This window comes from Zea mays, chromosome 4 (genome assembly GCF_902167145.1).
Source record: "Zea mays cultivar B73 chromosome 4, Zm-B73-REFERENCE-NAM-5.0, whole genome shotgun sequence".
NCBI lineage: Eukaryota > Viridiplantae > Streptophyta > Magnoliopsida > Poales > Poaceae > Zea > Zea mays.
This window is the reverse complement of record NC_050099.1, coordinates 63145037-63169518: the sequence shown is the minus strand read 5'-3', so window position 1 is coordinate 63169518 and position 24482 is coordinate 63145037. Positions and strand designations below refer to the sequence as shown.

The window sequence follows — 24482 nt, the reverse complement described above, 5'->3', positions numbered from 1 at the left end:
ACTTACCATGGTTAGAAAGAAATGAGAAAAGGTCTCGCGAGAGTTAAAGCTTATGCCCGAGACGCACTATGGGTTGATGAATAACTAGACGTCACATGTTCTAATTCCAATTGGTCTTAACAAAAGAATTAGCTACATGCACTAATGTAAACGTGACCACTTTTAGTAGATTAACATTAAATGAGTTAGGCAATTAGCTATACAAATTAACTAACGTAACCAATTTCCAAATTGAGACTCCTATCTTATTAATATAAACACGTGATTAGCGCGCATAGGACACGGGGGGTAGACGGGGCGTCTGAGGGTAGACGGGGCACGACGGGTCGTGCCAAGGCACGCGCACTACGCGAGCACGCGCGCGAGACCGCACGCACACGCCACGAACTAGCCGTGCGCACGTCGGGGCCGAGCGCTAGCCGAGCTCAAAGCCGCGCGCTAAAGGCACGCTGGGCCGAGCTCGAGGCCACGCCGGGGCCGTCACGACGCGAGCAAGGCACGGCGGGGCGAGCGGGCAAGCACGCCGGGGCAAGCGAGCACGGGCGAGCGAGGACGCGGCCGGGCGAGGACACGGCCGGGCGAGGCCGGGCGCGGGGGCGGGTGGCCGAGCCGGGGCGCGACGGGAGCGGCCAAGCCGGGGCACGGGGCGGCCGAGCTCGCCGGAGCGGCCGAGCGGGGCACGGGGCGGTCGAGCTCGCCGGAGGGGGCGGCCGAGCCGGGGCGGGGCCGAGAGGGCGCGGGGCTCAGGCGGCCGAGGGCGGCGCGGACGGGGGCGGCCGGACGCGAGGGACCGAGCGGGGCTCGCGCGGGGGCGGCCGGTGTAACACCCCTAGTGTTATGAGAACTAAAAATTTGTCATGTTATCATATGCACTTGCATTAACTTGTTTGATACACCTAGAATGCATTCATTAGGGTAACAAATTTGCAAAAGGTTGGATTGTGTCATTTCGAAGAGAGCAAGAGAAATTCAGAGACCTCGTTTGAAATCTAGTACAAGCAAACAACTTTTAAACCAATGGAAATTTGGACATGAGCTATATACACCAAAGTTGGGTTTGAGCATAAGGCTAACCTTGCTTTCAGTAGGATGCAATAAATTGATGAAACACTTGAAGCAGATCAAGTCCAATTTTAACTCTAAACTAGCCCAAAAGTGGATTTTAAGATCTAGCTAAGTTTTGCTAAAAGTTCATATATCAAAGTTGTGGAGCTTGGAAAAGTGAACAATTTTCATATTTGGAGCTCTCCAAGTGATGTGGGAGAATTTGAAGTAATTTGCAAAAATTCAGATTTGGGTCAGTTGAGATCAGCCCAAAGCAGTTTTGTTTATCTGTTTTTGAATCCCTGTAACTTTTAATCCATGAGTATTTTGGAAACAGTTGTTATAACAAACCTGTAGAGTAACTATAGGAGAACAATGTTTATGAAATGTGGTAGCCCTAAAACCATATTAAACTAGGAGAAAAACTGGTCCAAGCACGAGTTGATAGAAATTGTGGTTTTCAGACTTAGTGCAATAACCTGAATCTGAATTTTAGTGTTGTGAGTGCAGTTTTGGAGCTTTTTTGTGCCTAATCCATAAGGTTTTAGACTGTGGGTTCTATAAATGAATTGAAGACAATATATTGATGAACAAATCTCTTTGAGAAGGTTTGGCTTGGGGATGAATGGAAAATAGAGTGAAAGCTGTCCAAAAATGGGCTGTCAGTTTGCACTGCCTGAATTTTTGTTCAGATTAGCTGAAAATTGAATTGCAGCAGGTTGCTCAGTTTGGAGCTCTTCTGTGACCAATTCATGAGGTTTTGGGCTAAACATTGTATAGCAGAGTCAAAGACCAGATGATGGTGAACAAGTTTCATGAGAGGAGTAGAGCTTGCTATTGTGTAAAATGTGGCTCAAAATTGGACTGTCGATTTATTTGGGCTGAATTTTGTTCTATCTCTGAAATCTGAATTTCAGTGTAGAACGCCTAGTTTGGAGTTGTTTTGTGATCAATATGAGTGGTTTTAGACCATAGTTTCTGTAGAGAACTTGGATACCAAAGTAAGTTGAACAAGTTTTATGAAGTAGCAGGGGTTTGTAAACTGGGGAGTAAAATATGTCTAAATCCCCTTTGTCAGACTGACTGGATGCTGCTTCAAGTAACTGAAGCTGGACGTTTGTGTTTTTTTTGCGGGCTTTGGTGCTCTCCTGTGCGTGATCCGTGGAGTTTCTGTTATAGTTATTATACCAAAGTGATAGAGCGTGGATCAGTGCACAACTTTAATTAAGACTGATTTGCAAGTTGTGTTGCAAATAACGGATTAGGACTTGCTGGAACCTGAGCTGTCAGACATGCTGGGCATTGAATATTGTTCAGTTTTGTGTAACCTGTCTCAGTTTGGACAGCTAGGAGAGGAAGGAGGCGGCATGCCCATGCTGCACGACGACAGGTAATTGCTTGCTTGTTTCCTGTATGCTCGGCGTGGGTAGCAGAAAGAAGTTTTTTTTTTCGTGAACGCGCAGGAGAGCTGCGCATCATTAAATTAAGAGAAGAAACAGTCCAAAATGGACCAAAGTACAATGGCACAAAAGGCCAAACACAAGACCACCAAAACCTAACCAAACACAAGACCACTAATACATGCTACACACAGGAATGCAGCTGCCCTCTGCACATGGAAACAGCGAATGCAGCTGCCCTCTGAACACAGGCCGCACACCCACACAACTTCTCTTCACTAAGCCCCCAATAGAACCCTTGATCTGAAATTTGCAGCACCAGGACCCAAATCCTCAAGATGTCTAGCACCGGCAAGCCTCCAACACTCAAACTCATCCAGAAAAACTGATTTTATTCCCTGAAAAGAAGGCCTGACGTCATCAAAAACCGCCTTATTACGATGCAGCCATAAACACCAAGCCCCCAAGATGATGATACTGTTAACGCCTCTTCTTTTGGATTTGTGCACTTGCTTACACACCTTCTCCCACCAGTCAGCAAAATTGGACTCATTAGAGGCAGGAGAAAGATTAGCCAGCCCCAAGGAAGAGAGAATGTAGAACCAAAATTGTCGCGCAAAAATGCAAGTGCAAAGGAGGTGTTGGATATTCTCCGAATCTTGATCACATAAAGGACAAACCTCAGGATAAGCCAACCCTCTTTTCTGCAGTCTATCAGCTGTCCAACATTTATTTCTTATTGCCAACCAAAGAAAAAATTTGCATTTGGGTGGAGCCCAAGTCTTCCATAACCTCTTCCATGGTTCGAAGGTAATCGAACCCATGAAAAATGCCCTATAACACGACTTCGAAGAGAACTGACCAGAGGAAGAATGAATCCACACATGTCGATCCGCCTCCTGAGTGAGCACCACTCCCCTTAAGGCATCCCAAAGGCTAAGATATTGCTGCAGCCCAAGCAAACTAAGTGGGGTCTCAATGTCACTGATCCACTGCCAATTCTGAAGAGCATGGGCCACCGATCTAGAAGAAATAGCTCGTTTCCCAACATTAGCCACAACAGCAGGGGCAAAATCTTGGATACAAGACCCATCCAACCACCGATCTGTCCAAAATAAAGTATTATGCCCATTACCAACCAGAGAAACAATAGAAGCAGTAAAGAATCTCTTGACAATTTGTTGAATAGGCAAGTCCAAACCAGACCACGGCTTGGTAGGATCAGTTTTTTCTAGCCATAGCCATTTAGCTTGTAGCGCCCAACTCTGGTACAGCAGGTTAGAAATCCCAAGCCCACCGAGATCCAAAGGCCTTGTAACAATGTCCCACGACACAAGGCAATTGCCACCATTTACCTCCTTTCTTCCTTTCCAAATAAATCCTCTCCGAATCTTATCTATAGAATTAATCACCCACTTGGGGATTTTCATTGCAATGAGAAGGTAGATCGGGATGGCTGAAAGCACAAAGCGCACCATAGTTGTCCTGCCAGCGAAACTAAGCAACCGAGCCTTCCAATTAGGAAGTCGGTCTGCAACTTTCTCGACCCAAACCATGAGATCAGATTTTCTGAGCTTTTTATCTGAAATTGGCAGTCCCAAATAAGTGCAAGGAAAGGAGGAAGCAGTGCACTGAAGAGTATTGCAGCCCATCTGTACCGCCTGCTCATTACACCTGATTGGGATAACAAAACTTTTTTGCAAATTAGATACCAATCCCGTGGCTGAACCAAAGCAGTCCAAAATCGTTTTGACACATTGAAAATCTTCCTCAAAAGGTTGAACAAAAAGGACCACATCATCAGCATAAATGGACAGTCTGTTACGGATATTAGCACCCTCCAAGCTGTGCAGCAGCCCCCTATTTTCAGCCAGGTTAAACAGACTGTTGAGAATATCCATAACCAATACGAACAACATTGGAGAGAGAGGATCACCCTGGCGAAGCCCTCTCCGGTGCCTAATAGGAATACCAGGAGACCCATTCAAAAGCACTTGCGTAGAAGAAGAGGCCAGAATATTGGAGATCATATTTCGCCACACAGGACCAAACCCAAGATATGAAAGCACTTCAAGCAAGAAGGCCCAAGAGACCGAGTCAAATGCTTTGGAGATATCCAGCTTCAAGAGCAAACTAGAGACTCTCTTCTTGTGGAGAGATTTAATTGAATGCTGCACCAACATAAAGTTATCGTGAATCGATCGGCCTCTCACAAAGGCACTCTGATTAGATGCCACCAACTCCTGCAGATAGGGTCCCAATCTATTAGCAAGCATTTTGGTGACCAATTTAGCAAAACTATGAATTAAGCTAATTGGTCTAAAATCTTTTGCAGACAAGGCATCAACTTTCTTAGGGAGAAGAGTTAAATAAGCTGAATTCAGCATCCCCAACATGTGAGTATTCCCTTGATGGAGTGAATTAATGGCAGCCAACAGATCTGATTTAATAATATGCCAACAACATTTGTAGAATTTTCCAGTAAACCCATCAGGACCAGGAGCCTTATCAGCAGGGAGAGCACCAATAGTGTCGCGAACCTCCTCCTCAGAGAAAGGTGCCTCCAGGGAACTCAAATCAATTGCATCTCTGTGGCAAGCAGCGAGGTTAAGAGAAAACGGTCTCTGAATATTAGAACCCAAAAGATTGGAGAAAAAATCGTCCAGAACCTCCTGCATATGTTCATGGCTGGTGACAGTCCTCCCATCATTCTCCAAATGGGAAATAAAATTTCTCTTTTTGCGGAAGCGAGCCTGTAGATGAAAAAATTTTGTGTTGGCATCTCCATCTCTCAAGTAGTGCAACCGGGAACGCAAGCGTGCAACTGTCCTTTCTAAAGAAGCAAGAACAAGGCAGTGCTGTTTCAATTTCTGCAGCAACCATCGCTCATCTGAGGATAACGGCCTGCTGTCCTGCGCCATCTCCAACCTGTGCAGCACCTCACGAGCCAGTCCCAGCTGAGAATTGACATTTCCAACCGCACTATGACCCCAGGACTGCAACCTCCGCGCCAATCTTTTAAGCTTCAATGACACCCTCTCCAGAGGGCAAGAAGACTGAACCGGTTGATCCCAGGAAGCAGCAACCTCCTCCAAAAAACCGGGGAGTTTAGGCCAAAAATTCTCAAAATGAAACCTACGCCTCCCCCTAAGATCCGCATTGAGTTTAAGGATTAGAGGACAGTGGTCAGAAATTTCAGAGGCACTGCTGTAAAGAAAACAATCAGGGAAAGCCTCCTCCCAACAGGTAGAGCAAAAAACATGGTCCAGCTTAACTAGGGTGGGAACCGCCCGCTGATTTGACCAAGTAAATCTTCTACCATTCAAGGGAATCTCCTTCAAATCGAGGGAACCAATAAGGCCTCTGAAATTGCCCAAAGAAGACCTGTTAATATTAGAATTATTCTTGTCTTCTGACTTGTAAATCTGATTAAAATCACCAGCTACTATCCACGGACCCACACAAGTATTTCTAATATCTCTTAATTCTTGGAGAAAAGCAGGTTTCAAACTGTCTTGATGAGGTCCATATACCCCAGTGAACCACCAAAGAGGACCATCTGCACTTTGCAACTGAACTGAAACAGAATTGTTTTTGATAACTGAGGCCGCTGAGACAAACGAACCATCACGCCAAGCGATTAAAATACCTCCTCTGGACCCATGGGCAGGATTAAAAACAAAATTACTGAACCCGGACCCAAGAATAGTAAGAATGTTAAAATCTGAGACAGAATCCAATTTGGTTTCCTGAAGACAAACAACAGCAGGTTTAAGGCTTACAACCACAGACTTGACAGAATCTCTCTTAGCACGACTGTTGAGACCCCTGACATTCCACACCAAAAAACAGCCCGGCTCCATGGAAAATAGTAAAACAAGCAACCAAGACGGGGGCAGAACCAGCTCAGGCCTGCACCACCTGGGGCACCTCCCAACCAAACAGAGCTGCCAGGGCAGCAATATGATCGTTGGACAGGGCAGCATCAAACAAGCTAGCATACTTCCTAGCATCTTGGAAAGAAATATTTTCCTGCTCATCACAGAAACCCAAAAATCTGCACACTTTAGCAGCGGATTCAGAGCCCAACTCAGGGGGAAACTTCGCAACCCTCCTGCTACGCCGTGGCTTGAAATTGCTTGGTATTGTCTTTCTGCGCTTAGCAATCAGAGGAGGAGTAGGCAACAGCTGAGACGTCGGCAACACGAGATCGTTTCTGAATTCCAGCAATTGGGGTGATATCACCAATTCCTCAACCACCAGTGACTTCTTCCTTCTGGAATAGACCTTGAAGCATCGCGGCTTGGTACTTAACCAGCAATTCAGCGAAGGTCCCGACCTCCCAAGCAGATTGAAGAAAGAATTAGAAGCAACTTGTATGTCTGCAGCACACAAATTGGAATCAACATCAGCCAGGGCACTCGGGAGAATTGCAGCATCAACTGGATCAGCGGACCCAGGCGCCGTCAACTCTACAACCGCAGCACCAGGAATAAATGGTACAGCAGACCCATCCAAGCCATTTGGGAGAATTGTAGCATCAACTGGTCCAGCAGGCCCAGGAGCCAACAACTCTTCAACCGAAGCACATGGGAAAAATTCTGCATCAACAGGGGCAACAGACCCAGGCACAGCCAACTCATTAGCCAATACAACCGGGGGTAATGCGTCCATGACAGGTTCAGCAGCCGACGAAGAAGAGGTTCGCGGCCCAAGCCTCGAATGCACCGAGTGCCGAGCTGTAAGATCATGCCCAACAATGCGCCGCCTCTGCTGAAACTGATCCATGTCATCTTCATCTTCGACAACAGGAGGCAATGCCTCAGACATGTCCCCTGCCGGCCAATCACCAGGAGTAATCACCCTCACAGAAATGGGATAAACCAAAGTGCGAGGGACAATGGATCCATCCTCCCCAACAATAAGAGGTTCCTGAACATGTAGATCAATTACCGCCGGCAGGCTATCCGGAGAGAAACACCACGCTCTGAGCTTGAGAACAGCCATATCCATACTGTCAATTGAATCTGGGTGAAGTCCCTGAACCATGCACAGACCATCCAACAGGAGCTCAGCAGTTCCAACCCCCCATAGGTGAGCAGGGACCCCTTCCAACTCGATATCCATAAGCAGAGGCAGGCTGCCCCCCCCCAGAGGCCAAGGCATGACGAGACCAACGCCTGAGATGCAGCCGGACGGGGGGAACGAAAAGCGACTGCCCAACATTAATGGCACGCGAAGCCAGCTCCTCCGAGGGGAAGAAGACCAGGAATGAGTTCGACACAGCACGTCGTAGGTGGAGCGCGTCAGCTTCAAGCGAAACCCTTGATGCGAGCTGCTCCAACACCACCGCGGCGCAATCAGAGCTCCCTGGCCCAAGAACAGAGACGACTAGCACTCGACGAAGGTTAGCCTCGGCATGATCAACCTCCCTGGATCGACGAAGGAACTTCACAACACGAGCAGGCCCTCCAGGCGAATGAACAGACTCCTCCTGACCAGAAACAGCACCGGCAACCTTCCTCCTCCTCTGTCCACGACGAGTACGCTTCTTCAGCCCACCAGGAAGGACTGCCTCCATTGCACCAAGGGGAGCCGTCACCGAAGAGGACTCCCTGGAGACCGGTCGCCACGCCTGGGCACGTCCAGACAGAGAAGCGGCCCCCCTACTGACTGGGCGCCACACCCGAGCAGGTCGAGAGGGGGACAGGGGCGACCGCCGGGAAGGGCACGAGAGCGCCCGATGACCAGGCCGCCGGCAGGAGAAGCAGCGAACTAAACTCTGGCACGCAGCAGCACGATGGGAAGAGGAGAAGCAATTGAAGCATTTCCCGCGCAAGTCGACAGGGACAGGTCTTGGCAGGGGCCTTGAAGTTCCAACAGTGGCACGTCGAGACCGGCGACCTTCCACTCTTATCCAGCCATCGCCATCAACCACCTCGGCGGCGCCACCAGAAGCTGGAACATCAGCAGCCAGCAACACCTCCCTGTAGGAGCGCCTGGACGCGCCGCGAACCAGAGCAACCGCCGAAGAATGGCCGCCCTCGTCACTCCAACGTTGGGCCTTCGAACGCCCGCCAGGGCAGGGGAGAGGAGAAACGGCAGCAGCGGCCGACGCCGGGGAAGAAAGTGCAGTGGCCGCCGGCCTCGGAATGAGAACCGGCGTGGGGCTGGTAGAGGAAGAGACAGAGACAGGGGCGTCGGCCAAGGCAGGGAGGCGAACGACAGGTGGAGGGAGCCGAGGAGGCGGGAGGGGAAGCGTCATCCCGCCCCGTCCCCTCGCAGAAAGAAGTTTGAGTGTAGGTTCTGCTGGCCGAAGCTTTTAGGATATGGAAAAGCAAAGATCTCCACGTCTCTGTGTGCTCCACAGGTGCTATTTCAGATTGAAACTGTGGGCAGATTTTTGTATTGGGGTAGCGGTGGGAGATTTCTCTGGTGCGTGGATGAGCAGTTCAAGATAAGAGAGGATGTTGCTAGGAGTGTATCAGGGTGTGACCGGAATGTTTCTACTAGCCAAGCCGTGAGATTCACGCTGTAAAAATCTAAAGCGTCATAGTTATCCACAGAGACCTCCCCTGCCTGCTTGTCTCCTGCTGCTGCCGCCTGCCGGTGCGACGCCGACCAATGTTTTTCAATGAGCCATAGCCTAGGTTGTGCGTGGTGCCTTGGCGTGGAGGCCGCGTGTCCAGCCCATGCAGCTGTCGACCGAAACGTGAATAACCATCATGTGTGAACATGCTCGACGTGCTCCTGTTTCTTTGTTTCCTTGATACTGCCTTATTTCCCTGCTCGGTGGAGTGCTCTGGCGCCTTGCTGTTGCTTGTAGAGTTGGACGAGAGTTCTTCGTGTCCATGCTCTCGCGTCTGTGTGGAACTGCGTTACCCCGTTCAACTCGCCTGAGGCCGGGGTTGCTGTCGTTCTCTCTGAGCATGTGACCGCACCGGCCGCAGCTCCGTCTCACCGTGGCCAGGCAAGCACAGCCGTATTTCATGTTGTCGTTTCAATATTTTGATCCCTTATAGAGTAGTGATACTCATCGGTCTGGCCGTTTCATCTTTACTGCTCTAGCGCATCGGGAGCGTCGCGACGCCGCCGTTGAACACCGTCTGTGGCCGCGTCGCCGTTGCTGTCCTGATTCTAGCTCGGTAGCGAGTGCGTGAATGCCTCGGTCTGCTTCGTGGTGAGCCGCCGTTCCATTCCCTGCTATTTTTTTAGAACCCTACTACTACGCCTTCGTGCCATAACGTCGTCAGGCTTGGAGAGCGCCGCCGTAACGTGGTTGAGCTTTGGGTCGTCTGGCACCAGTTTTCTCTGGTGCTGGGCCGACTGGGCCAATTTCAGCCCTAGCTCCGTACATGATTTGTTTTTATTATTTACCATAGAGCTTGTGAATTTTGCCTAGAACTTCAGAAAAGAGTAACAGTTGTGGGGTAAATTTTGTTGGACTCGCAAAAATGGGTTCTCTAGGTTAAAAAAATAATTTTAGGGGTTTTTAGGCAGGTCCTTAATTTTTTAAATCTCTTAGTGAAGAATGAAGTTGCTTAGCAAGTTTTGGATAGTTAGATGAGTTCTAAGAGTGCTTAGCTCCCTAGTACATATAGCTTGTAGGTTTGGTCTAGGAGTAATCTGTGTTGTCTCCTTTGCAAGTTGCATATTCCCAGCATAAGCCAGCATTCAAATTCATATCATTCATGTAGAGTACCAAGAAGAAGTGATTTATGAAGAAGGAGCCTATTCCAGTTCTACTGATCTAGTGGTGGATTCCATCTAACTGCTTATCGTAATAGAAGATCTCAGATTTCCTCCTGTAATAAGGCAAGCCCCGGTGCATTTGCCCTTTCCTTGCGTTTTAAATGCTTTATCACCTGATATGATGCATTAGGTGATAGGAGTTGTGTGATAAACAATTGATGCATTACCATTCCTTGAAAATTCCTAAATCCCTGTTTCATAAAAAGAATTATTACTGCTTAGTCCTGCTTAGAAACTCAAAATTCATTTGTTTTTCAAAAGAATGATGTGTAACATTGGTTATGGGATTTTGATTCAAAAGTGAAAGCAAACTTATGATGATGAGTCCATCAGGGCTCCGGATGGGTTCATCATCCGAAAAGAGTACCCCTGCCGGGTACCAAAAATGGGGAAATGGTTAATAAATCTAGACCAGGCGCTGAGCAGACAGAGTCGCCCGTCTGTGTTGATTAAGGACCGTACCGTTGACTGGCCTGTTGTGGTTGAGACTTTGCAACTAGCCACATACCCTGGTATGGGACAGGGTAAGCTTGAACCTGGCTATTCCATACGTGAAGAGACAATCGCGCACTGGGAGTGGAGAGATGGCGGGAGTAGCATGTACCCTCCTGGCATAGTAGCACGCCTGGTAGGGTAATGTGCTCTCGGGTGGCGCGGACCTGTTCATGTAGTGGAGGACTCCATGGGAACGGTTGACATATGCAAGGGTTAAGTGCTACATATGTCGTGTGGTTAGAGATCCCCAGCTGGGTATAATCGGTTCGAATCGTCGTTGCTCCTCGGTTATGGAGACTCATCCCGGTGACCATCATCGTAGTTAGCAAGTGAAATATGAGTATGAATAAAATGCAGCTAGTATAGGCCAAGTGCTTGAACTAGATTAGGAAAAATCTAGATTCAGGTAAATACCTAACTTGTGAAATAAAACTTGGCTTAGGGATCAATTGGTAGTAAGCTTTTCTGCCAAAAAGGGTCTTCGATAATTGATAAGCTTTACCTTGAGTCCCAAAATCCAGCATACCCTTGAGAGTCTTTTCTTTAGTCGGGTAAGTCTTGCTGAGTAATTCCATACTCAGGGTTTTATCCCCTGTTGTTTTTGCAGGAGAAGTTTTATTCCCTTATCTTTTGGTTAGTTACATCAGGTGGAGGCCTGGAAGCTTAGAATGTTTATGTATATCTCTTATGGAAAGGCTTCACCCTTCCAATTATTTTAATCAGTTATGCACTTTGGGTACTATCAGGACTTGTAATAATTACAATTCTTCTTATGTTGTAAAACTTGAGCTTTGGAAATGTAAAATATATTTTGTAAAGCCTTCCGCTCTATCTCTGAAGTGTGTGTGTATCAAATGTGATTACTGTAATGTACATGTTATGTGGGAGATCCTTGGGATGATGAGTTCGGGTTGATGAACTCGATAGCCTTGTTAAGTTACACGGTACACGTGCACAGCCATCTGAGGCCGTTAATGGCAAGGATTGGTGCATGTGGGCCTGATAACTTGGAAGGGCTGTCACAGCGTGGTATCGGAGCGATCCCCCATTAGCATGGATATTAAAGTAATCATTTGATAAACTCCAAAATGATTTTGAGTCTAAATGATTTTTATAAACTTAAGAATCTATAATCAAGGCCTGATAGTAGAAGTGCAAATAGTATGTGGTTAAAACTAAGGACTATTAGGTGGCCTAGTTTAATATGCTAACCACTAACCCACAACCTGGGAAGGGTAATGCATACATGTGTAATGTTATTTTTAGTGCCATTCAATTTTGAATGGATCGACGCTCAGGTAAGGTGAGATGTGAGAGCATGACCGAACAAACATCGGTCTAGGGGAGTGCTTAAATGTGGCACTGGACTATATACATGTTACACATATGTATATATGAAGGTTGCGATGTGGAGTAATTACTTTACTGGGATTCAGTACCCCATGAATGTGTATGGGTATACAAACATGGGAATGCTGAGAAGTGTAATGAATAGTTACCACAATGGGTTGCCCTGTGGTTAAAGTGTGGCAGCGGCGCCTATGCGTGGCTCGGCGCTTAATGAGGAGCTGGCCTCCATATAGAAATATATGGAGTATAAACTGTGACAAAATCTGTGAATTGCATCATGGGGTTCGGGCTGTAATGAAATTTTCTGCAGGTACACTAACTAAACACTAGGAAAGTGCGACTAGTGTACAATGACGGAGTGAGTAGGTATGCCACCGCCATAGAACGTGATAGCCACTATGTGTCGGCAAGAATCGTGAGGACGAATAGGACGAGCATGCATCATGACATACACTTTTAAGTTAAACCCCCTCTGTAGCAGTTTCCATGCGCGTTTTACCCACCCTGTTCATGCTACCTATCTTTGCTTTTCTATGCTATCCTTTCCTATTCATGAAGATTGGAAGCTAAGTCTCCTTTTGTCGGCAGAATGAGGACCCGCTCTGCAAAGGATCATGGTGTTGGTGTTTCCCAAAAGAATGTTGATGCATCCAATCCATCTCCGGCATCAACTTTAGATGATGTTGTGGCTCAGCTTGCAAGTGTGAATGCTATTCTTCAGCAAATAGCCCAGCCTGCAACATCAGTTCAGCATGGTCGTTATGATTCTGATGTTGCTGTCCTCTACAAGGAGTTCCTCAGTACGCAACCACCAGTGTTCTCCAAGGTAGAAGATCCATTGGAAGCAGAAGATTGGCTTCGAACGATTGAACAGAAATTGGGACTCATCCGTTGTGATGATATCCAAAAAGTTCAGTGTGCTACCCAACAACTTCAGGGTCCCGCTGGAGCTTGGTGGACCGAATACCTTGCACTGCAGCCAGAAGGTCATCAAGTTTCTTGGGCGGAGTTCTGTGAGGTATTTCGTGCACATCATATTCCGAAAGCCCTTATGGAAATAAAGTTCAACGAATTCCTAGATCTAAAGCAAGGTGAAGAAGAGGGTGTGATGGGATATTTTGAGAGGTTTACTCGTCTATCCCAGTATGTCTTGGATTTTGTGAATACTAATCAGAAGAAAAAGTTCTATTTCTTGCGTGGCCTTAACGAGAAGCTCCAACGTTTGATGGCAACTAGTTTGGCTGAAGATTTTAATGAGGTGGTCAGTCAGGCTGTTTTGGGTGATAACAAGATTCGTCGTCATCAGGAATCTAAAAGAAAGCAACTTGTGGAGGAATCCTCTGGTAGTGTCAAGCAGTGCCGGAGGATTGTTTATCAACCTGTTTATCATCCTCGTTCTTTTCTACCCCAGTTACCTAGCTCACAACAGTCATGTGAAAGACATGCTATTATTCCTTTTGTTCCACATGAGCCGGATGTCCTAGACATTCATTTTGAAAATATTCCGGATAATATCAATTCGTGTGTGAATTGTGGAAAGTCAGGACACTCTATTCTGGATTGTCGCTTCCCTAGCCGAGTGAGTGAGCGACAATCGCTTGTGACTCTTTCTCGCGGTAGCCAACCGAAAGCAAAGAAGAAAGAGGGTGTTCTTAAAATGGGACAAGTTCATTATACTAAGATCAAAGCTATTCCTGAGGGTGAACCAGTTATGCTGGGTGCTTTTCCAGTTGCCAATCACTTGGCTAGTATTTTGTTTGATTCTGGTGCTTCCCATACTTTTATAAATCGGACATTTGTGTTAAAGCACCAGTTGTCTTTGGAGGTGGTAGAGAAGGGATATAGCATACAATCTCCTGGAGGGCGTTTGCATACTAAGGAGATGGTATATCAGATACCCATAAAGCTAGTTGGTCACATGTTTCCTACCAATATGCTAGTTCTTCCAGATCAGGACATAGATGTGATTCTGGGTATGAATTGGCTTCGACAGCATGGGGCGGTGATCGACGCTCTACAAAGGACGATACAGTTGGACTCACCTAACGGTAATTATAAGTTGCTGATCCGATTACCAACTCTTAAGAGAGCAGTGGAAAGAGTGTGTGCTGCTACAGTTAAAGAGGTCAAGGATATACCTGTTGTCAGGGAATTTCCAGATGTGTTCCCTGAAGATTTACCAGGTTTGCCTCCAGAGCGAGACGTGGAATTTGTAATCGAATTGCAGCTAGGTACTGCACCCATATCCAGAAGATCATATAGGATGGCACCTAAGGAGCTAGCAGAACTGAAGACTCAGTTGCAAGACTTGCTCAATAAAGGTTTCATTCGCCCAAGTTCATCGCCTTGGGGTTGTCCTGCTATCTTTGTGAAAAAGAAGGATCAAACGCTCCGGTTATGTGTGGACTATCGACCACTCAATGAGGTGACCATAAAAAATAAATATCCTCTTCCGCGCATTGATTTGTTGTTCGATCAGCTTTCTGGAGCTAAAGTGTTTTCCAAGATTGACCTTAGATCAGGTTATCACCAGATAAGGATTCGTCCGGAAGATGTTCCCAAAACTGCCTTTACTACCCGATATGGTCTTTATGAGTATTTGGTTATGTCTTTTGGCTTAACAAATGCTCCAGCTCATTTCATGTACTTAATGAATTTGGTATTCATGCCAGAGCTGGATAAATTTGTGGTTGTGTTTATTGATGACATTTTGATATATTCCAAGACCAAAGAAGAACATGCAGAGCACTTGCGGGTGGTGCTGACAAGGTTAAGAGAACACCAATTATATGCTAAGTTCAGTAAATGTGAATTTTGGTTGGACACAATTCCGTTCTTGGGTCATATTTTGTCTGCCGAAGGTGTTGCGGTCGACCCAAGTAAAGTCAAGGACATTTTGGAATGGAAACCACCTACTACAGTGCATCAGGTCCAGAGTTTCCTTGGAATGGCGGGATATTATCGTCGTTTTATTCCAGACTTCTCGAAGGTATCTAAGCCTATTACAGAGTTGCTAAAGAATAATGTGAAGTTTAATTGGTCTCCAGAATGCAACGAGGCCTTTGAGAAGTTAAAGAAGCTGTTGACAACTGCACCCGTGTTGGCTCAACCTGACATTGAGAAGTCATTCGATGTTTATTGTGATGCTTCAGGCACGGGCATTGGATGCGTGTTAATGCAGGAAGACCAAGTGATTGCATATGCTTCACGACAACTTCGACGCCATGAGGAGCATTACCCAACTCATGATCTAGAGTTAGCTGCAGTTGTCCATGCGCTCAAGATTTGGCGCCATTATTTGTTGGGTAATACATGTCATATTTATACCGACCACAAAAGTTTGAAGTATATTTTCACTCAATCTGAACTAAACATGAGGCAACGAAGGTGGTTAGAATTGATCAAGGACTATGATCTTGAGGTTCATTATCATCCTGGCAAGGCTAATGTCGTGGCAGATGCTTTGAGCCGTAAGTCCCAATGTAACTGTCTTTCAGCCAAGCCTTTAACTGTGACCTTGTGCCAGGAAATGGAGAAGTTAAACATGGAAATAGTACCACAAGCATCAATAGCCAATCTCCAGTTAGGATCAGTTTTGATTGATCAAATTATCGAAGTCCAAAAGATTAATGTCGGGATAGCTCATATGAAGGAAAGGATGATGATTGATCCAACCACACAATTCCGGGTAGATGATAAAGGAGTTCTTTGGTTCAAAGATCGTTTAGTAGTTCCAAAGGTTCCTGAGTTACGGCAGCAAATACTTGATGAAGCTCACCTATCCCGGTACTCTGTCCATCCTGGGAGTAATAAAATGTATCAAGACTTAAAGCAACGGTTTTGGTGGACTAAAATGAAGATAGAGATTGCTCGATATGTTGCTAGATGTGATATTTGTCAACGAGTAAAGGCCGTACATTTGAAGTCTGCCGGACCATTGCAACCCTTGTCTATCCCAGGTTGGAAGTGGGAAAGTATCAGTATGGATTTCATTGTCGGGTTACCCAAAACCTCCAAAGGATATGATTCTATATGGGTAATTGTTGATCGACTCACCAAGTTGGCACACTTCTTGCCCGTGAAAACTACTTACTCAGTCAAGACTTACGCAGAATTATATATTGCTCGGATCTTAAGTTTTCATGGAGTCCCTAAGATCATTGTATCTGATAGAGGCTCACAATTTGTATCTAGATTTTGGAAAGAGTTACACAACTCGTTAGGAACCAAACTGATTCATAGTTCTGCTTATCATCCTCAAACGAGTGGACAGACTGAGAGAGTGAATCAGATTCTAGAAGATATGTTGAGAGCATGTGTTCTTACTTTCTCAGCAAAGTGGGATGAATGTTTACCATTGGCAGAGTTTTCGTATAACAATGGTTATCAGGAAAGCATAAGAATGGCACCTTTTGAAGCCCTTTATGGTCGAAGGTGTAGGACACCATTAAATTGGTCAGAGCCGGGGGAGAGATGTTTCTTTGGACCTGATCTTGTAAAAGAAGCGGAGGAAAAGGTTCAAGTGATCCAACGAAATCTGCAGGTGGCACAATCTCGTCAAAAGAGTTACGCCGATAAAAGACGCCGATCTCTGGTTTTTCAAGTTGGAGATCATGTGTATTTAAAAGTGTCACCAATGAAGGGTGTTAGTCGTTTTGGTGTCAAAGGGAAACTAGCACCTCGGTATGTTGGTCCGTTTCCAGTGATCAAACGGTGTGGACCTGTGGCCTATAAAGTGCAACTGCCAGAGAATCTTTCAGCAGTGCATAACATATTCCACGTGTCACAGTTAAAGAAATGTCTTCGAGTCCCCGAGCATGTTGTTGAAGTTTCAGATGTCAACCTTGAACCAGACTTGACCTACTCAGAATATCCCATAAAAGTTTTGGATCAAAAGGATCGAGTTACTCGAAGAAAGGTGATTAAGTTTTATAAGGTACAGTGGAACCAACATTCAGAAGATGAAGCCACGTGGGAGTCGGAAGACTATCTAATGGAGAAATTTCGTGAGTTTCTAGTCACTTGTAAACCGTAAGTTTTGAGTAAATTATATTTGATGTAAACCAACAGGGACACACCCCTGCCATGTAAGAGAAAATGTAAGATAAGTTGGTGACGCATTTCCTTTTCCATTACTTGGCCTCGAAATTTAATCTCGGGACGAGATTCCTTTTAGGAGGGAAGGATGTAACACCCCTAGTGTTATGAGAACTAAAAATTTGTCATGTTATCATATGCACTTGCATTAACTTGTTTGATACACCTAGAATGCATTCATTAGGGTAACAAATTTGCAAAAGGGTGGATTGTGTCATTTCGAAGAGAGCAAGAGAAATTCAGAGACCTCGTTTGAAATCTAGTACAAGCAAACAACTTTTAAACCAATGGAAATTTGGACATGAGCTATATACACCAAAGTTGGGTTTGAGCATAAGGCTAACCTTGCTTTCAGTAGGATGCAATAAATTGATGAAACACTTGAAGCAGATCAAGTCCAATTTTAACTCTAAACTAGCCCAAAAGTGGATTTTAAGATCTAGCTAAGTTTTGCAAAAAGTTCATATATCAAAGTTGTGGAGCTTGGAAAAGTGAACAATTTTCATATTTGGAGCTCTCCAAGTGATGTGGGAGAATTTGAAGTAATTTGCAAAAATTCAGATTTGGGTCAGTTGGGATCAGCCCAAAGCAGTTTTGTTTATCTGTTTTTGAATCCCTGTAACTTTTAATCCATGAGTATTTTGGAAACAGTTGTTATAACAAACCTGTAGAGTAACTATAGGAGAACAATGTTTATGAAATGTGGTAGCCCTAAAACCATATTAAACTAGGAGAAAAACTGGTCCAAGCACGAGTTGATAGAAATTGTGGTTTTCAGACTTTGTGCAATAACCTGAATCTGAATTTTAGTGTTGTGAGTGCAGTTTTGGAGCTTTTTTGTGCCTAATCCATAAGGTTTTAGACTGTGGGTTCTATAAATGAATTGAAGACAATATATTGATGAACAAATCTCTTTGAGAAGGTTTGGCTTGGGGATGAATGGAAAATAGAGTGAAAGCTGTCCAAAAATGGGCTGTCAGTTTGCACTGTCTGAATTTTTGTTCAGATTAGCTGAAAATTGAATTGCAGCAGGTTGCTCAGTTTGGAGCTCTTCTGTGACCAATTCATGAGGTTTTGGGCTAAACATTGTATAGCAGAGTCAAAGACCAGATGATGGTGAACAAGTTTCATGAGAGGAGTAGAGCTTGCTATTGTGTAAAATGTGGCTCAAAATTGGACTGTCGATTTATTTGGGCTGAATTTTGTTCTATCTCTGAAATCTGAATTTCAGTGTAGAACGCCTAGTTTGGAGTTGTTTTGTGATCAATATGAGTGGTTTTAGACCATAGTTTCTGTAGAGAACTTGGATACCAAAGTAAGTTGAACAAGTTTTATGAAGTAGCAGGGGTTTGTAAACTGGGGAGTAAAATATGTCTAAATCCCCTTTGTCAGACTGACTGGATGCTGCTTCAAGTAACTGAAGCTGGACGTTTGTGTTTTTTTTGCGGGCTTTGGTGCTCTCCTGTGCGTGATCCGTGGAGTTTCTGTTATAGTTATTATACCAAAGTGATAGAGCGTGGATCAGTGCACAACTTTAATTAAGACTGATTTGCAAGTTGTGTTGCAAATAACGGATTAGGACTTGCTGGAACCTGAGCTGTCAGACATGCTGGGCATTGAATATTGTTCAGTTTTGTGTAACCTGTCTCAGTTTGGACAGCTAGGAGAGGAAGGAGGCGGCATGCCCATGCTGCACGACGACAGGTAATTGCTTGCTTGTTTCCTGTATGCTCGGCGTGGGTAGCAGAAAGAAGTTTGAGTGTAGGTTCTGCTGGCCGAAGCTTTTAGGATATGGAAAAGCAAAGATCTCCACGTCTCTGTGTGCTCCACAGGTGCTATTTCAGATTGAAACTGTGGGCAGATTTTTGTATTGGGGTAGCGGTGGGAGATTTCTCTGGTGCGTGGATGAGCAGTTCAAGATAAGAGAGGATGTTGCTAGGAGTGTATCAGGGTGTGACTGGAATGTTTCTACTAGCCAAGCCGTGAGATTCACGCTGTAAAAATCTAAAGCGTCATAGTTATCCACAGAGACCTCCCCTGCCTGCTTGTCTCCTGCTGCTGCCGCCTGCCTGTGCGACGCCGACCAATGTTTTTCAATGAGCCATAGCCTAGGTTGTGCGTGGTGCCTTGGCGTGGAGGCCGCGTGTCCAGCCCATGCAGCTGTCGACCGAAACGTGAATAACCATCATGTGTGAACATGCTCGACGTGCTCCTGTTTCTTTGTTTCCTTGATACTGCCTTATTTCCCTGCTCGGTGGAGTGCTCTGGCGCCTTGCTGCTGCTTGTAGAGTTGGACGAGAGTTCTTCGTGTCCATGCTCTCGCGTCTGTGTGGAACTGCGTTACCCCGTTCAACTCGCCTGAGGCCGGGGTTGCTGTCGTTCTCTCTGAGCATGTGACCGCACCGGCCGCAGCTCCGTCTCACCGTGGCCAGGCAAGCACAGCCGTATTTCATGTTGTCGTTTCAGTATTTTGATCCCTTATAGAGTAGTGATACTCATCGGTCTAGCCGTTTCATCTTTACTGCTCTAGCGCATCGGGAGCGTCGCGACGCCGCCGTTGAACACCGTCTGTGGCCGCGTCGCCGTTGCTGTCCTGATTCTAGCTCGGTAGCGAGTGCGTGAATGCCTCGGTCTGCTTCGTGGTGAGCCACCGTTCCATTCCCTGCTATTTTTTTAGAACCCTACTACTACGCCTTTGTGCCATAACGTCGTCAGGCTTGGAGAGCGCCGCCGTAACGTGGTTGAGCTTTGGGTCGTCTGGCACCAGTTTTCTCTGGTGCTGGGCCGACTGGGCCAATTTCAGCCCTAGCTCCGTACATGATTTGTTTTTATTATTTACCATAGAGCTTGTGAATTTTGCCTAGAACTTCAGAAAAGAGTAACAGTTGTGGGGTAAATTTTGTTGGACTCGCAAAAATGGGTTCTCTAGGTTAAAAAAATAATTTTAGGGGTTTTTAGGCAGGTCCTTAATTTTTTAAATCTCTTAGTGAAGAATGAAGTTGCTTAGCAAGTTTTGGATAGTTAGATGAGTTCTAAGAGTGCTTAGCTCCCTAGTACATATAGCTTGTAGGTTTGGTCTAGGAGTAATCTGTGTTGTCTCCTTTGCAAGTTGCATATTCCCAGCATAAGCCAGCATTCAAATTCATATCATTCATGTAGAGTACCAAGAAGAAGTGATTTATGAAGAAGGAGCCTATTCCAGTTCTACTGATCTAGTGGTGGATTCCATCTAACTGCTTATCGTAATAGAAGATCTCAGATTTCCTCCTGTAATAAGGCAAGCCCCGGTGCATTTGCCCTTTCCTTGCGTTTTAAATGCTTTATCACCTGATATGATGCATTAGGTGATAGGAGTTGTGTGATAAACAATTGATGCATTACCATTCCTTGAAAATTCCTAAATCCCTGTTTCATAAAAAGAATTATTACTGCTTAGTCCTGCTTAGAAACTCAAAATTCATTTGTTTTTCAAAAGAATGATGTGTAACATTGGTTATGGGATTTTGATTCAAAAGTGAAAGCAAACTTATGATGATGAGTCCATCAGGGCTCCGGATGGGTTCATCATCCGAAAAGAGTACCCCTGCCGGGTACCAAAAATGGGGAAATGGTTAATAAATCTAGACCAGGCGCTGAGCAGACAGAGTCGCCCGTCTGTGTTGATTAAGGACCGTACCGTTGACTGGCCTGTTGTGGTTGAGACTTTGCAACTAGCCACATACCCTGGTATGGGACAGGGTAAGCTTGAACCTGGCTATTCCATACGTGAAGAGACAATCGCGCACTGGGAGTGGAGAGATGGCGGGAGTAGCATGTACCCTCCTGGCATAGTAGCACGCCTGGTAGGGTAATGTGCTCTCGGGTGGCGCGGACCTGTTCATGTAGTGGAGGACTCCATGGGAACGGTTGACATATGCAAGGGTTAAGTGCTACATATGTCGTGTGGTTAGAGATCCCCAGCTGGGTATAATCGGTTCGAATCGTCGTTGCTCCTCGGTTATGGAGACTCATCCCGGTGACCATCATCGTAGTTAGCAAGTGAAATATGAGTATGAATAAAATGCAGCTAGTATAGGCCAAGTGCTTGAACTAGATTAGGAAAAATCTAGATTCAGGTAAATACCTAACTTGTGAAATAAAACTTGGCTTAGGGATCAATTGGTAGTAAGCTTTTCTGCCAAAAAGGGTCTTCGATAATTGATAAGCTTTACCTTGAGTCCCAAAATCCAGCATACCCTTGAGAGTCTTTTCTTTAGTCGGGTAAGTCTTGCTGAGTAATTCCATACTCAGGGTTTTATCCCCTGTTGTTTTTGCAGGAGAAGTTTTATTCCCTTATCTTTTGGTTAGTTACATCAGGTGGAGGCCTGGAAGCTTAGAATGTTTATGTATATCTCTTATGGAAAGGCTTCACCCTTCCAATTATTTTAATCAGTTATGCACTTTGGGTACTATCAAGACTTGTAATAATTACAATTCTTCTTATGTTGTAAAACTTGAGCTTTGGAAATGTAAAATATATTTTGTAAAGCCTTCCGCTCTATCTCTGAAGTGTGTGTGTATCAAATGTGATTACTGTAATGTACATGTTATGTGGGAGATCCTTGGGATGATGAGTTCGGGTTGATGAACTCGATAGCCTTGTTAAGTTACCCGGTACACGTGCACAGCCATCTGAGGCCGTTAATGGCAAGGATTGGTGCATGTGGGCCTGATAACTTGGAAGGGCTGTCACAGCCGGGCCGGGGCAGCCGGGGCGCGGCGAGGGGCGGGCTCGCTGGAGCGAGGCGCGCCGGGGCCGGGGGTGGCCGAGGCAGGGCGGCCGAGCGGCGGCGAGGGGCGGGCGGCCAAGCGGGCGGCCGGGCGCGAGGGGCCGAGGGCGGTCGAGCCGGGGCCGGGGCCGAGCTCGCTGGAGGCGGCCGAGCTCGCCGAGCCGGGGGTGGCGCGGGGAGGGCGGCCGAGCGGGCGGCCGAGCGCGGGGCGGCCGAGGGCGACCGGGCGCGGGGGTGGCCGGGGTCGAGCTCGCCGGAGGCGGCCGAGCTCGCCGAACCGGGGGCGGCCGGGCTGGGGACGGCCGGGGGCAGCGCGGGGAGGGCGGCCGAGCGGGCGGCCGAGCGCGGGGCGGCCGAGGGCGACCGGGCGCGGGGCTGGCCGGGCGCGGGCGAGGCCGGGGCGGCCGGGGCCGGGGCCGAGGCGGGCGCGCCCATGGCGCGGGGGCGGGGGACACCGGCGGGAGGGAAGGAGGAGGGAGGGGAGGAGAGGAGGGAGGGGGAGGGAGAAACCTCACCGGAGAGGGCGGCCGGCGCGGCGGCGGCGCCGGGGAGGGGCGGCGGCGGCGCGGGGGCGGACAGGGGCGACGACGGCTAGGGTTAGGGTGAGGGAGAGAGAGAGAGGGGGGATGACGAGCGGGGCCCGCGGGGAGGGGATTTTTGGAAAAAAGAAAAGGGGAGGGGGCGGTTGGGCCGGCTGGGCCCAAAGGGGGTGGGGGGCGCGCGGCTGGGCCGCTAGGCGGCCCACGGCGGGAAGAGAAGGGGGGCGGCTGGGCCGCCGCAAGGCCCACGCGGGGGGAAGGGGGGCGGCTGGGCCGAAAATGGGGAAGGAGGGGGGAGAGGAGAAGGAAAAGGTTTTCTTGTTCTAAAATCTATTTTCCTCTAGATGAATGCATTCACATTTTTAAACAATCAAAAGGTATGCATGGTTCGGCATGGTGCATCACACAAAATAAAATATTTTAGGGTTTTGCTTTACATGGGACCTCAAGCCGAATCCCGCTATACTTCAGAAAAGATCAAGGTTTAGCAAGGTGAAAAGAGAAAAGGAAAGGGTAACGCCTGAATTTGGTGAGGGAAAAGAAGAAAAAATTCTACCCCCAAATTCAGGGCGTTACAAACCTATCCCCCTTAAAAGAATCTCGCCCTCGAGATTCAGGGTTGGCTAGCAAAGAGCTCTGGGTATTTAGCCAACAGATCATCTTCACGCTCCCAGGTTGCTTCTTCCTCAGAGTGGTGATTCCATTTGACTTTGCACGTTCTGATGGTCTTCCTTCGAGTGACTCTGTCTGCAACCTCAAGGATCTGCACTGACTTCTCAACGTAGGTCAAGTCCTCCTGGACTTCAAGACCTTCCACTGGCAACTGCTCTTCTGGCACACGCAAGCACTTCTTCAACTGAGACACATGAAAGACATCATGCACAGCGGACAAATTCTCTGGCAGACTGAGCTGATAGGCCACTTCTCTACGCCTTGAGAGAATTTGGTACGGACCAATGTAGCGGGGTGCTAGCTTGCCTTTGACTCCGAACCTTCTGACTCCTCTGATCGGTGACACTTTCAGATAGACAAAGTCTCCGACTTTGAAACTCAGCTCTCTTCTTCTTGTGTCTGCATAGCTTCGCTGCCTCGATTGCGCTATCTTCAGATTCTCTCGAACCATCCTGATGTTCTCTTCGGCTTCGAGCAAAATGTCTGGCCCAAACACTTGCTTTTCTCCAGGCTGATCCCATTGCAACGGAGTTCTACAACTCCTTCCATAGAGTGCCTGAAATGGTGACATCTTCAAACTGGCCTGATAACTGTTGTTATAGGAAAACTCTGCATAAGGCAATCTCTTGTCCCATCCGGACTGATCTTGCAACGCACAGGCTCTCAACATGTCTTCAAGAATTTGATTTGTTCTTTCGGTCTGACCATCTGTCTGCGGATGATAGGCTGAACTGAAATTCAGATGCGTGCCCAAGGCTTCATGCAACTGCTGCCAGAAATGAGAGGTGAACTGCGTTCCTCTGTCTGACACTATCTTCTTTGGCACACCATGAAGACAAACGATCCGAGACATGTACAGCTCTGCCAATACTGCACTGCTGTAGTTGGTCTTGACAGGTATGAAGTGGGCTGACTTGGTTAAACGGTCCACTACTACCCAAATGGAATCGTAGCCAGCTCGAGTGCGAGGCAATCCGACTATGAAATCCATACCGATTTCATCCCATTTCCACTGAGGGATTTGCAACGGTTGCAACAATCCAGCAGGTCTCTGGTGCTCTGCCTTAATTCTTCGACAACTATCGCACATAGCCACATGCTCTGCGATTTCCCTCTTCATTCCGTACCACCAGAATTTCTTCTTTAGATCCTGATACATCTTCTCACTGCCAGGGTGAATCGAATAGGCTGTCTCATGAGCTTCCTTAAGAATCAACTCCCGAATAGACTGGACATTAGGAACACACAAACGGTCTTTGAACCATATCACACCTCCTGTATCTTCTCGAAAATCTTTGCCTTTGCCTTCTAGAATCAGTCGCCGGATCTCACTGATCTTCTCATCATTCTTCTGCGCTTCTTTG

General features: G+C 46.9%; 2 long non-coding RNA genes across 2 annotated transcripts; both read left to right on the top strand.

Moving 5' to 3' along the window:
• Positions 1–9519: 9519 nt before the first annotated feature.
• LOC111591307 (uncharacterized) lies at positions 9520–11600 on the top strand. Its single transcript, XR_002750468.1, has 2 exons — positions 9520–9624; positions 11299–11600. It is a non-coding gene; the product is annotated as an uncharacterized lncRNA (long non-coding RNA).
• An 8045-nt stretch (positions 11601–19645) lies between these two features.
• On the top strand, positions 19646–21756 carry LOC111591306 (uncharacterized). Its single transcript, XR_002750467.2, has 2 exons — positions 19646–19780; positions 21455–21756. It is a non-coding gene; the product is annotated as an uncharacterized lncRNA (long non-coding RNA).
• Positions 21757–24482: the final 2726 nt, after the last annotated feature.